At 36.3% G+C, this 10868-nt stretch overlaps 1 pseudogene; it reads right to left on the reverse strand.

Annotated features, from left to right (window-relative positions):
* Positions 1-297: 297 nt before the first annotated feature.
* On the reverse strand, positions 298-1778 carry LOC127223056 (26S proteasome regulatory subunit 4-like; annotated as a pseudogene).
* Between the last annotated feature and the right edge of the window lie 9090 nt (positions 1779-10868).

Consider the following 10868-nt stretch of genomic DNA (forward strand, 5'->3'; position numbering starts at 1 on the left):
GATATTCATTGGCAAGGCAAGTCTCAACAGATACAAGAAAATTAAATAAGCCCTTACATCCTATCAGATGACCAGAGATTAAAGCTCGATATCAACAACAGCAACAACAGAAAGAACAGAAAACTTACAAACTGAACAACATCCTACAGAATGAAAAACAAAAATGGGTCAATATACAAATAAACACATTAAAGACTTTTTTTTTTTTTTTTTTTTTTTTTTTAAAAAAAAAAGCAAATCAGACAACCCTTTATTGGGAGCAGAGAGCAGCACAATGGCCAACCCTACATAGCATCCTTCAAGATAGGTTCTTTACTAGCAAAACTCACTGGAAAATGGATTCCTTGGGGCAGCTTCCAATCCTTCCAGGTGGGGGAAATTCATTAACTTCCCTGAAGGCCACTGTGGGTCACTAGAGATAGAGCCCCTTCAGGGGTGCCTTCTTGTTTTTTATAAAGAACGTTCTCTTTAGATTTTTTTTGAAGTCTTCATTTGTAACTTTCATTCTGCGTTCCCGCAAGGCCATCAAGCCAGCTTCTGTACAGATTGCCTTGATGTCAGCCCCAGAGAGGTCGTCCTTGGCCATGATCAAGTCATCCAAGGTCACGTCGTCAGCCAGGGTCATCCTGCTTGTGTGAATCTGGAAGATATGCTTCTTGGTCTTTTCATCAGGCAGGGGGAACTCAATCTTTCTGTCACTGCGGCCTGGTCTGATAAGTGCTGGATTCAAAGTTTCTACTCAGTTTGTGGCCATGATAACTTTTACATCTCCCCTCGAATCAAATCCATCCAACTGGTTCAACAGTTCCAACATTGTCCGCTGAATTTCTCTCACACCTCCAGAGTTTGAATCATGTCTTTTGGTGCCAAATGGCATCAATTTCATCACAATTTCATCACACATGGCATCAATTTCATCACACATGGATGGTGCATGTTCTTCAGCAACTCGGAACAGCTCCCGAATGAGTTTGGATCCATTACCTAGGTACTTCTGAATAAGCTCTGAGCCAACCACTCTCAAGAAAGTGGCTGAAGTTTGGTTTGCTACTGCTTTGGCCAATAACATTTTACCTGTTCCTGGTGGACCATAGAGAATGACCCCCTTAGGGGGCTTTATCCCCATCTCTTCATAATACTCAGGATGGGTAAGAGGAAGCTCCACAGATTCCTTAATTTCCTGGATTTGGTTGTCCAGTCCCCCAGTATCTGCATAGGTCTCCTGGGGGGGGCTTTCTCCACCTTTATCACTGTGACCAGGGGGTCTGTGTCATCCATTAGCACCCCGATCACCGCATGCACCTTGTGGTTGAGCAGGACTGAACAGCCTGGCTCCAGAAGATCCTTGTCCACAAATGAAAGGATGCTGACGTAGTGTTCTGAGCCCACAGATGTGGACACAATGGCGTGATTATCATCAATGAGCTCTTCCACGGTTCCTACAGACATGGGGGTCCCCCTGAGATCATCCACTTTTGATCTTTCCTCCTCTTGCTTTTCTTCCAACGGTTTCATCTGCTCCTGGTTTCTAATGAACTCTTCCTCCATGAGAAGATACTCTTTTATCCTCTCAAACTTCAGTAACTTCAGGCGGCACTGAGTGTGAGGTGCCACCAGGGGAAGTTTGCTGGCAGCGTCTGGTCCCTTTGTTTTCTTCTTTTTCCCCACTCTAGTTGGGACAGGAGGTTCGTATTTCTTTTTCTTGTCCTTGTCGTCCTTCTTACCAGCCCTAGGACCATGGCCACCACTCTGACTTTGACTCATCTTCCCCTAGTCGTTCGAGCAGTCCTTAAAGACTTTCTTGAATTCAATGAATATATAGCATGCTGAAATTTATGGGACATAAGGAAATCAGCGCTAAGAGAAAAGTTTATAGCACTAAGTGCATACATATAAAAAAAAATGGAGTTACTTGTAACTTAACAGCACACTTGAGTGCCCTAGAACAAAAAAGAGTAAGCATATCCAAATATCCCAGTGGAGTAGATGGCAAGAAATAATCAAACTGAGGGCTAAAATAAATAAAATAGAAACAAAGAGAACAGTACAAAGAATCAATAAAACAAACAATTGGTTCTTTGAGAAAATCACCAAGAAGTAGACAGACCCTTATCCAATATAACAAAATCAGAGACAAAAGGGGGACATAACAACAAATACTGAGGAAATCCAGACAATAGTAAGGACATACTTTAAAAACCCTAACTTTCCAGGCAGTAGTCACACACACCTTTGATCCCAGCACTGAGGAGGAGGAAGCAGGCAGATCTCTGAGTTTCAGGACAGTTTGGTAAACAGAGCAAGTTCCAGGATAGCCAGTGTTACAAACAGAAACCCTGTCTCAAAGAGCTAAAAACAAACAAACAAATAAATAAACAAAAAGCAAACAAAAGAAAACTAAACCAAACCTGTATTCTCCCAAATGGGAAAATCTGAAAGGAATGGATAATGTTCTCAATAAGTACCACTTACCAAAGTTAAACCAAGATCACATAAAGAATTTAAATACATACTATAGCAGTGAATATAATCAGTTGCTAAAAGTCTCCCAACCAAAACTAATACCCATGACCAGGTGGTTTTAGTGAAGAACTGTACAAGAATGTCAAAAAAGAGTTAATACCTGAATTACTAAAATTATTCCAGAAAACAAACAGAAGGAACATTGCTCAATTCATTTAATAAGGCCACAGCAACCCAAACCACATAAAGATTCAATAGAAAAATAGAATTACATATCAATTCCCTTATAAAAATTGATGCAAAAATACTAAACAAAATAGAAAAAAAAATCCAAGAACACATCAAAAAATCATCCCATATGATCAAGTAGTCTTCATCCCACAGATGCAGGGATGGTTCAACATATGAAAATTAGTCAATGTAATCTGGCATATAAATAAACTGAAAGAGAAAACACAAAGTCATCTCATTAAATGCAAAAAAAAAAGTCCTTTGTAAAAATCAAGCACCCCTTCATGATAAATTTCTGGGAGAAATTGGAGTACAAGGGACATACTTAAATATAAGAAAGGTAATTTACATCAAATTAAATAGTGAGAAACTCCTTCCTTTCCAGTCATATTCTCTTGATCCTTTTATTATCTTATTGCTCTAGCTAGAACTTCAAGAACTATATTAAATAGGTATGGAAAGTGTGGACAGTCTTGTCTTATTCCTGATTTTAGTGGAATTGCTTTGAGTTTCTCACCATTTAATTTGATGCTGACTGTATATTATACAGACAGACTTCATATATTGACCCATCCTTGCATCTTTATGGTGAGAAACTCAAAACAATTCCACTAAAATTGGGAACAAGACAAAGTTGTCCACTCTCTGAATTTATTCAAAATAGTACTTGAAGTTTTGGTTAGAGCAATAAAACAACTGAAAGAGATCATGTTTATCTCATAGTGAAAAATACATCTAGTCCAACATCAAGAGTCCCAAAAGTATTAATTCTACCATTGTCTGAAAGTCTAAGGTCAAAGACTGCCCTAAAAGAAGTTAAGCCCTTAATTCTAAGCCCCTTTAAACTAAAAAAATTAAGTTAAATACTTCCAACATACAATGACACTGAGTAAATATTCCTATTCAAAAGGGGAATAATGTGAGAAGCAAAACTGAGTCTAGAAGACAAACACTAAATCCTACATCTCCATGACAATCCTCTGGGGCATGTGGCACACCATGTGAGTGGGAAGCCCCACTCCCATACCCTTGAAGGCTGCAGCCCAGATAGTAGTTAATTGACCTGATTCTACTGATTGCCTATAGTCTTTCTAGTGTATGTTCCAGATTTTTGTCACTTTTACCTCTTAGATTCTCCAATGTGGCTAGGACCTCATCCTCAAAGCTTCACACACTATCTTCTCAGGAATCTCCTGCAGGAATCTGAAGCTATCACACATAGTACTACCTCTCACATTGTCTTTTAAAAATTTAATGTAAGTCTCCATGACTCCATAACTGCATTTTAGTATGACTACAAAACTGGTATCAAAGTCTGTGGACATCCCCAGTGGGAGCTGTGCTACTTTGGACTGTGGCTGTTTTCATGACAAGAGTTCTGGGGTAAAACTTTTGGATGGGGTCAGGCTAATTCCTAAGATGCTTTCACATGTTTTCACATACTTGGTTGCTTTGTGCTGGTATAGATCTTTTCAGAAACTACGCCTTCCTTAGCCTCAACTACACACCAGCTTTTCTGACCAGATTGTACATTTTAAAGTTTTTTTTTCTTCTCTGCTTAAAAAGCTTCTTAATATGATTGTAAATGATCCAGCTTTACAATAGCTAGCAAAACATGTCATAGTATAAAAGTCTTGGAATTTCTTCTGCTGAATAAATTATCCACCTTCAAATTCACCCTTCATTGATGTCTCAAGACCTTGATACAATGCTCTTTTCCAGAATATAAAATGAAGGACCTCTCATCCAGATGTGTATAGAGTCCTTGTTCCCATCTGAACTCTCATGAACTTAATTTCACTGTCTTTATTTTCATCAGCATGCTGACTTTTGCTCTCACACCAGTATCACCTGTTAAGTTTTAGTATAGCCAAATAAAGCTATCTAACCCACATTTCAAAGTTGTTTCAGAGGCATCTCAACCAAGTGGTCAGGTTGTCATAGCAATGACTCATTTTTCTGGTATCAATTTTCTGCAGGAGTCAAGTTTTCCATTCCTGTGAGAAAACAGTACACATAAACCATTTGAGGGGAGAGATATTTATCTTTGGTTATAAATTCAGATGCTTTGATCTATGGTTGCTTGGTCTTATGCACTTAGGCAGAACATTATATGGTTATGGGAATATGTGGCAGAAAAAGATTTTAAGTCAAGACACATAAGTGGGGAAAAGTGTGGGGAAAGAAGGTGGGAGAGAAAGAGATACATAGATAGACAGATAGAAGAACTAGGGACTCTAGGATTCAGTTAATAGTCTATTGCTGTGAAGAGACACCATGACCACAGCAACTCTTATAAAGGACTGCATTTAATTGGGGTTTGCTTACATTTCAGATATTTAGTCCATTGTCACCATGCCTGAAAGCACGGTGGGATGCAGGCAGACATGGTTTTGGAGGAGTCAAGACTCTTACATCTGGAAGTGAGAGATACACTGGGACTGGTTTGAGTAGTAAAAACTTCAAAGCCCATCTCCAGTGACACACTTCCTCCAACAAAGTCACACCTCTAAATAGTGGCATTTCCTGATGACTGAGCATTCAAATCTATCACCCTAAGGGGCCCATTTCTATTCAAATCACCACTCTATGCATAATCAGGCTCCAGGTCTACTTCCTACAGACAGTCCTCACTACCTGAAGTTTCTACCACTTCCCAATTCCAGCCACCGATGGGAACCAAACATTCAACACATTATCCTGTTGAGGAAATTTCAAACCATGATAAATAATCTCCACATTAAATACACAAAGCAAATAAACATTCTGTTATGTGTGGCTGAAACAGAATTTAATCCGTTCATCATTTATGCTTTATTGCTCCTATTTATTCTTAGGCTCATCTTATTTATCCAATTTTCCCTCATCAAAAGATGTCAGCCACCAGAGGGAAGAGAAATGAACTTAAAAAAAATAAGAGAGTGTAAGTTTTAAGGTTTCTTACAATACTTATTTCTTGAGGCTATTCACATCCTATTTATGCATTGGAATCAGAACACGTTATTAGGTAGTTTTAGTTAAATGGAACTTTTCACATTATGAATATATGAGAATGTAGCAGTGTTAAATGGAACTTGTACACTTATGTTGCAGAAGGTTTGAAATGATAATATCTCCAGTTTAACATTAAATTAAAAAATATCATTTTCTTTGGAGATAAAGAAATGGTATCCTAAGTCCAAAAGGAAATTACTTTATAGAAGCTATATATTTTAATTGGATTTATTTTTTATAATGCCCGGTACAAAAAGGTTAATAATAAGAACTGAATACCTTGGCGAATTCACTAACAATTAGTTTTACTTTACAAATTATTCAGCCATACTGTGTTCTTTCCCAGGGGCTACTTAGAGTTGAAATTCAGACATAAAGTAAGAATGAAAAGAAATATCACTTAATATAAAATAAAATATCCACATTTAAATGATATTAGACATAAATAAAACCATTATTTTATGTATTTTCATGTGCCCCCTGTTTTAATACATTTCCCAAGTTTGAGAAAATTTTCAAGGTTTAGTGACCTGAAGCCCACACTCAACTTTTAAATGTTATTGAAGCCATGGTCAACTCATGTGATCTTCTTTGACATGAAGACATGCACTTAAATGAAAAAATTGGTAGAGATAATCTCACAGTAATGATATTAATTAATATTTATTCTACAAGCAAAGCATTTTTGCTTGGTCAGTGAGTTATAAAAAAAAAAAAAAGTAAAAGTCCTTCATGGGATTTTTTTTTTCCCTAGCAAAGATGTGGGAATTCACAATATTATATGGTATTTGGAAACAAAGTAGAAGTAAATTTCACAGAATAGGAGACCTTAATTATTATTGGATTTTACACATGAATGTTTCACAGGAATTGATAGAAGAAAACAAGTTAGACATAGGACAGGGACAATCCGGAAAAATGGTCATATGAATAGGTGAAGATTGTCCAAATGTATGAACAAATTCATGTTAGGGTCCAAGCTTCCTGTTAAAGGTAGAAAAAAAAAAAAAACTGATCAGCTTTGTAGTCTAGACAGCGTATGTTCCTCAAAAAACTTCTTTCTCTATGAAATGCTCTGTTTACCTTTAAGCACTTCACAGATGAAACTAACAAAAAGCACACATGCAGACATATGTAAAGGCAAGGGCATGTGCAAATATGTGTACTTTGGTGTTAGAATTTTAGGAGTTAAAATGCAATATATGTAGCAAGCTTTTTTGTTAAGACTATCTTTGCATTGCCAGCCCCCAAACTGGAGACTTATTTTTAATTATAAAAGCTCAGCCTTAGCTTAGGCTTACTCCAAACTAGTACTTATAACTTAAATTAATACATATTTTTTAATCTTTGTTCTTCCATGAGGCTTATTACCTAATCTCCACACTGTCCATCCTGTTTTCTCTGTGTCTATGTGGCAACCCACCTTTTCCCCAGATTTCTCTCTCTGTCTGGAAGATGTACTCTCTTGCCTAACTATTGGCCATTTAGCATCTTTTACACCAATCACAGAAATACTTCATCATGCAATATACAAATATACCACAACATTTTCCCCTTTTCATCTAAATAAAAAGGAAATGTTTTGACTCTAACACGATAAAACTATATATATATAATAAGAACAATTATCAGGCAAAAATTTCATTTATAATATTCAGTCCAATTGTATTTGGCATATTCAGAGAAAATACTCTATTATTTATACTCCTTTGGGGAATTTAATGTTTTGTACCTAAATGATTTTTATCATAACTTGTATTACCAGCCTAAAAAAAGTATTACTTTGGACTTAAAACATCTTCTTAGGTAAATAACTTAAGCTTTTATGTTTTTCAACCTTATAAACTTTATATTTCCTATATAAGTTCCTTTTCTGAATTTGCTAACAAGAAAAACTATAACTGTCTAGATTTCAAATCCATCAAAGACCTGAGAAGAATATATTACCTGAATAAGAAGTGTTGAGCAAGCACCTTCCAAAGTGATAGAGATGACAGGAGGAGTTGGCTGCTTGGGCAGTCACACAAGGTCCCTCTGCAGTGTAGAGGCATCCATCTTCAGCCTACAGGCCTAGAATATCTGACAGACTTTTCTGTGAAGCAGGGATTTTGAAGGAGTATCATGACTTGTCTTGGCAAAGTTTGGAAGTCATTTTGTCTAATATCCAATTTGAACAACATATTGTCATCAGCCAAGGCAAGGGCAACTTCTTTGCCCAGAGGCTAACTTCCCCACAATGATAGCAAACTCCATATGGGTTTTTTTGATGCCCATCATCTTTATTTATTCATTTATTTTTTTTATTTTATAAATTGTTGCTGCCAGGAGCAGACATGTCTCACTGATATGAAAAGGTTTGTCTTATTAAAACACCTTAAGTGCCATACTCTGTAGGTCTCTAAAGTGTTTAAAGATCCCATCTACATAAAACACATCTCTATTTAACCTTGAAAACATATTTAACATGGCTACGGATTTGATTATTATAGATGACTAACTAGTAATCTGTATTTCTTAATTGTATATTACATGCCTTAAAATGTATATTACAATGCCTTAAAAAGAGTAGATACATTTGTAGAGTAAAACATAAGTAATCTTAAATTTGTATCAATATACGAAAATATCTTAAACAAACATAGACACATTTATAGAGTATGTTTTAACAAAAATAACCTTAAATTTGGGTCAATATGCAAAATTCCATACCAATGAATAATATTTGAGATTAATAGTTACTTTTTAGTTTAAAAGTAGATTCAATAACCTACCTTTTTATTCTATCATTTCTGTAGTATCTCCCCTTTTCTATCTTTTTGGAAAAGATCCATGATTCTAACCTCCTTTGTTTAGTTTTCACACTGACCATAACCAATAACAACTTGTAACTTACTCCTCTAAACAATGACTTTTACCAAATGAACAGAAACTAACCTCCCCACCTCTTTGAGATGTGGGTGTCATGCTCTCTAGACTGTTGTTTGTGGTCTTGGGACAACAGAATCTTAAAGGGACCCTGATAAAATCGAGATATGGTCATTACTGGAAAAGCTAGCTGTATTTTGTTGTTGTTGTTGTTTAGTGTCTATGTGATGGAAAAGTGTAGAACTTGTCTGAAGTCTTAGCTGTAGTAATCTGTGAGTCTGGACCATCTCAGGTAGCAGCTCGGAAGTTCTTTGGATTCAGAATTTTTAGAAAACAGCAACAGATATATTCTGAGTGTCTAGATCACCTGGGCTGAAAACTCACAAACTTAAAGATAATATACATATCTGCACTAATATAAGTATGAAATATGTGGTGTGCACAAGTCAGTTAAAGATGTTTCTGTTTTATGTTTGAGTAGTTAAAGGCATCTTCCAACTTTATGAATATATTTGGACTTCATGACCAAACTGTATGGCATGTAATAAGTCAATAGAACTCTGTTGCCAACAAATTTAACATATCTCATCCAGTTTCAGAGCTGTTCCCATGTTGATGGATCAGCAGAAACATCACATGTCTTATAGTCTTTCTTGGCCTTTTCTTTCATGTCTATAGCCAAGGTCCTCTAGAGGTCTTCCTGAGTTAAATCTTATCCTTATTAATTTTGAAAGAATACCTAACCTTTTGTTTCCCGAGGAAATAAAATTATAAGCTCTCTCTCCAATGCAGCACATTTCCTGACTTCTATGCTGAAGTCAAGACATCTCCAAAGCATATAGACTGGTTTAATTTAGCAGTTCCTTCTACAATACAGGTCTCTCAGCAGTTACCAATTTTTATTCATCAGTATTTAAAAAGTTCAAAATTAAAAAAGCACCATAAATGTCCAAACTCCCTGTGTTATATTTCCCATCCTTATGTGACTTATTTCTTTATATTACGCTAATCTTTCTTTAAAGACTTTATTATTTTTAAAATATTTTTTCTATGACTATACCCATTTTCTTTTCTTTGTTCAACACCTAATCACCTTTCTAGGCATACTGTACTTTGTTAGAGGATTTTTGTATCTGGACCTGGCTTACTGTGTTTCTGCAGCTTCTCTGAACATGTGAGCCAAGCCCTAAAGGGCCAGTCCATCCACCCTGTGGTTCCAAGCTGGTGGCTGCTCAAGCCCACAGGCAGCAGCTGTTAACTGTGCCTTTGTATTCCAATCACTGGCCCACCTGAGAGGGCATGACTCGAAAGTCACATCGAGCTCCTTATCCAAAACTTTTCGTAGCTTTCTCAGGCCGGGTTTGGATATTTGAGCTTCCCCGTTTGAGGCCACATATGGTAAGCTTCCTTATTGGACTATCTTTCGATAGCCAACTCCCAAATACTGACATGGAGACTTATTATTAATTATAAAAGTTTGACCCTAGCTTAGGCTAGTTCTTATAACTTGAATTAACCCAGGAATTTAAAATCTGTGTTCTTGCATGAAGTGTGTTACCTCATCTCAAAACTGTACATACTGCTTTCTCCACATCTGGCTGCCAATCACCTTTCTTTTCCCCAGAGTTCTCTCTGTCTGAAAGTCCAACCTCTATTCTCCTACCCATCTATTTGCTGTTGAGATTTCTGTTACACCAATCAGAGCAAAAATCTTCACACATTGTACAAGTATCCCACAACAAAAGATAAGAAAGTTTTTGTTTGGATAACTTAATTAGTCACTTACCTCCCTCTTCTATTTGGAAATAAAAATTCTAGCCAGTAGTGCCTGTAAGCAATTGGAAGGCTGAGGTGAGATGCCTTAATTTAAAGACCAGCTGGGACTACATAGTCAATTCCAGGACAGTTATGCTTGCATAACAAGACACTGTTTCAAAAAGAAAAGAAAAGAAAAAGCCAAGAAAATTAAAACAAAAAACCAGGAACAACAACCATAAAATGATAGCAACTTGTGTGTGTGTGTCCTGAAATATACTTTTTAAGTAGTTAGGAATATGACGTTGATACTGCACTGCTTACATTTAAATACTTCTGGTCCATCACTAATGTGTGTGTGACTTTGGTCATGTATTGAAGTCTGTCCTTCAGTTTCCTGTATAATAAAGTGGGGAGGAACAATAATATTTATTATTAATATACAGAAATGTAGTAAGAATTATTTTTATATATATATATAGCATGAAAATTGTTTGGGTGTAACATAATTATATATATATGCACTTACATATTTAAGTTATGGAATAAACGTGTGAGCA

The sequence above is a fragment of the Phodopus roborovskii genome, unplaced genomic scaffold (genome assembly GCF_943737965.1).
Source record: "Phodopus roborovskii unplaced genomic scaffold, PHOROB, whole genome shotgun sequence".
Classification (NCBI taxonomy): domain Eukaryota; kingdom Metazoa; phylum Chordata; class Mammalia; order Rodentia; family Cricetidae; genus Phodopus; species Phodopus roborovskii.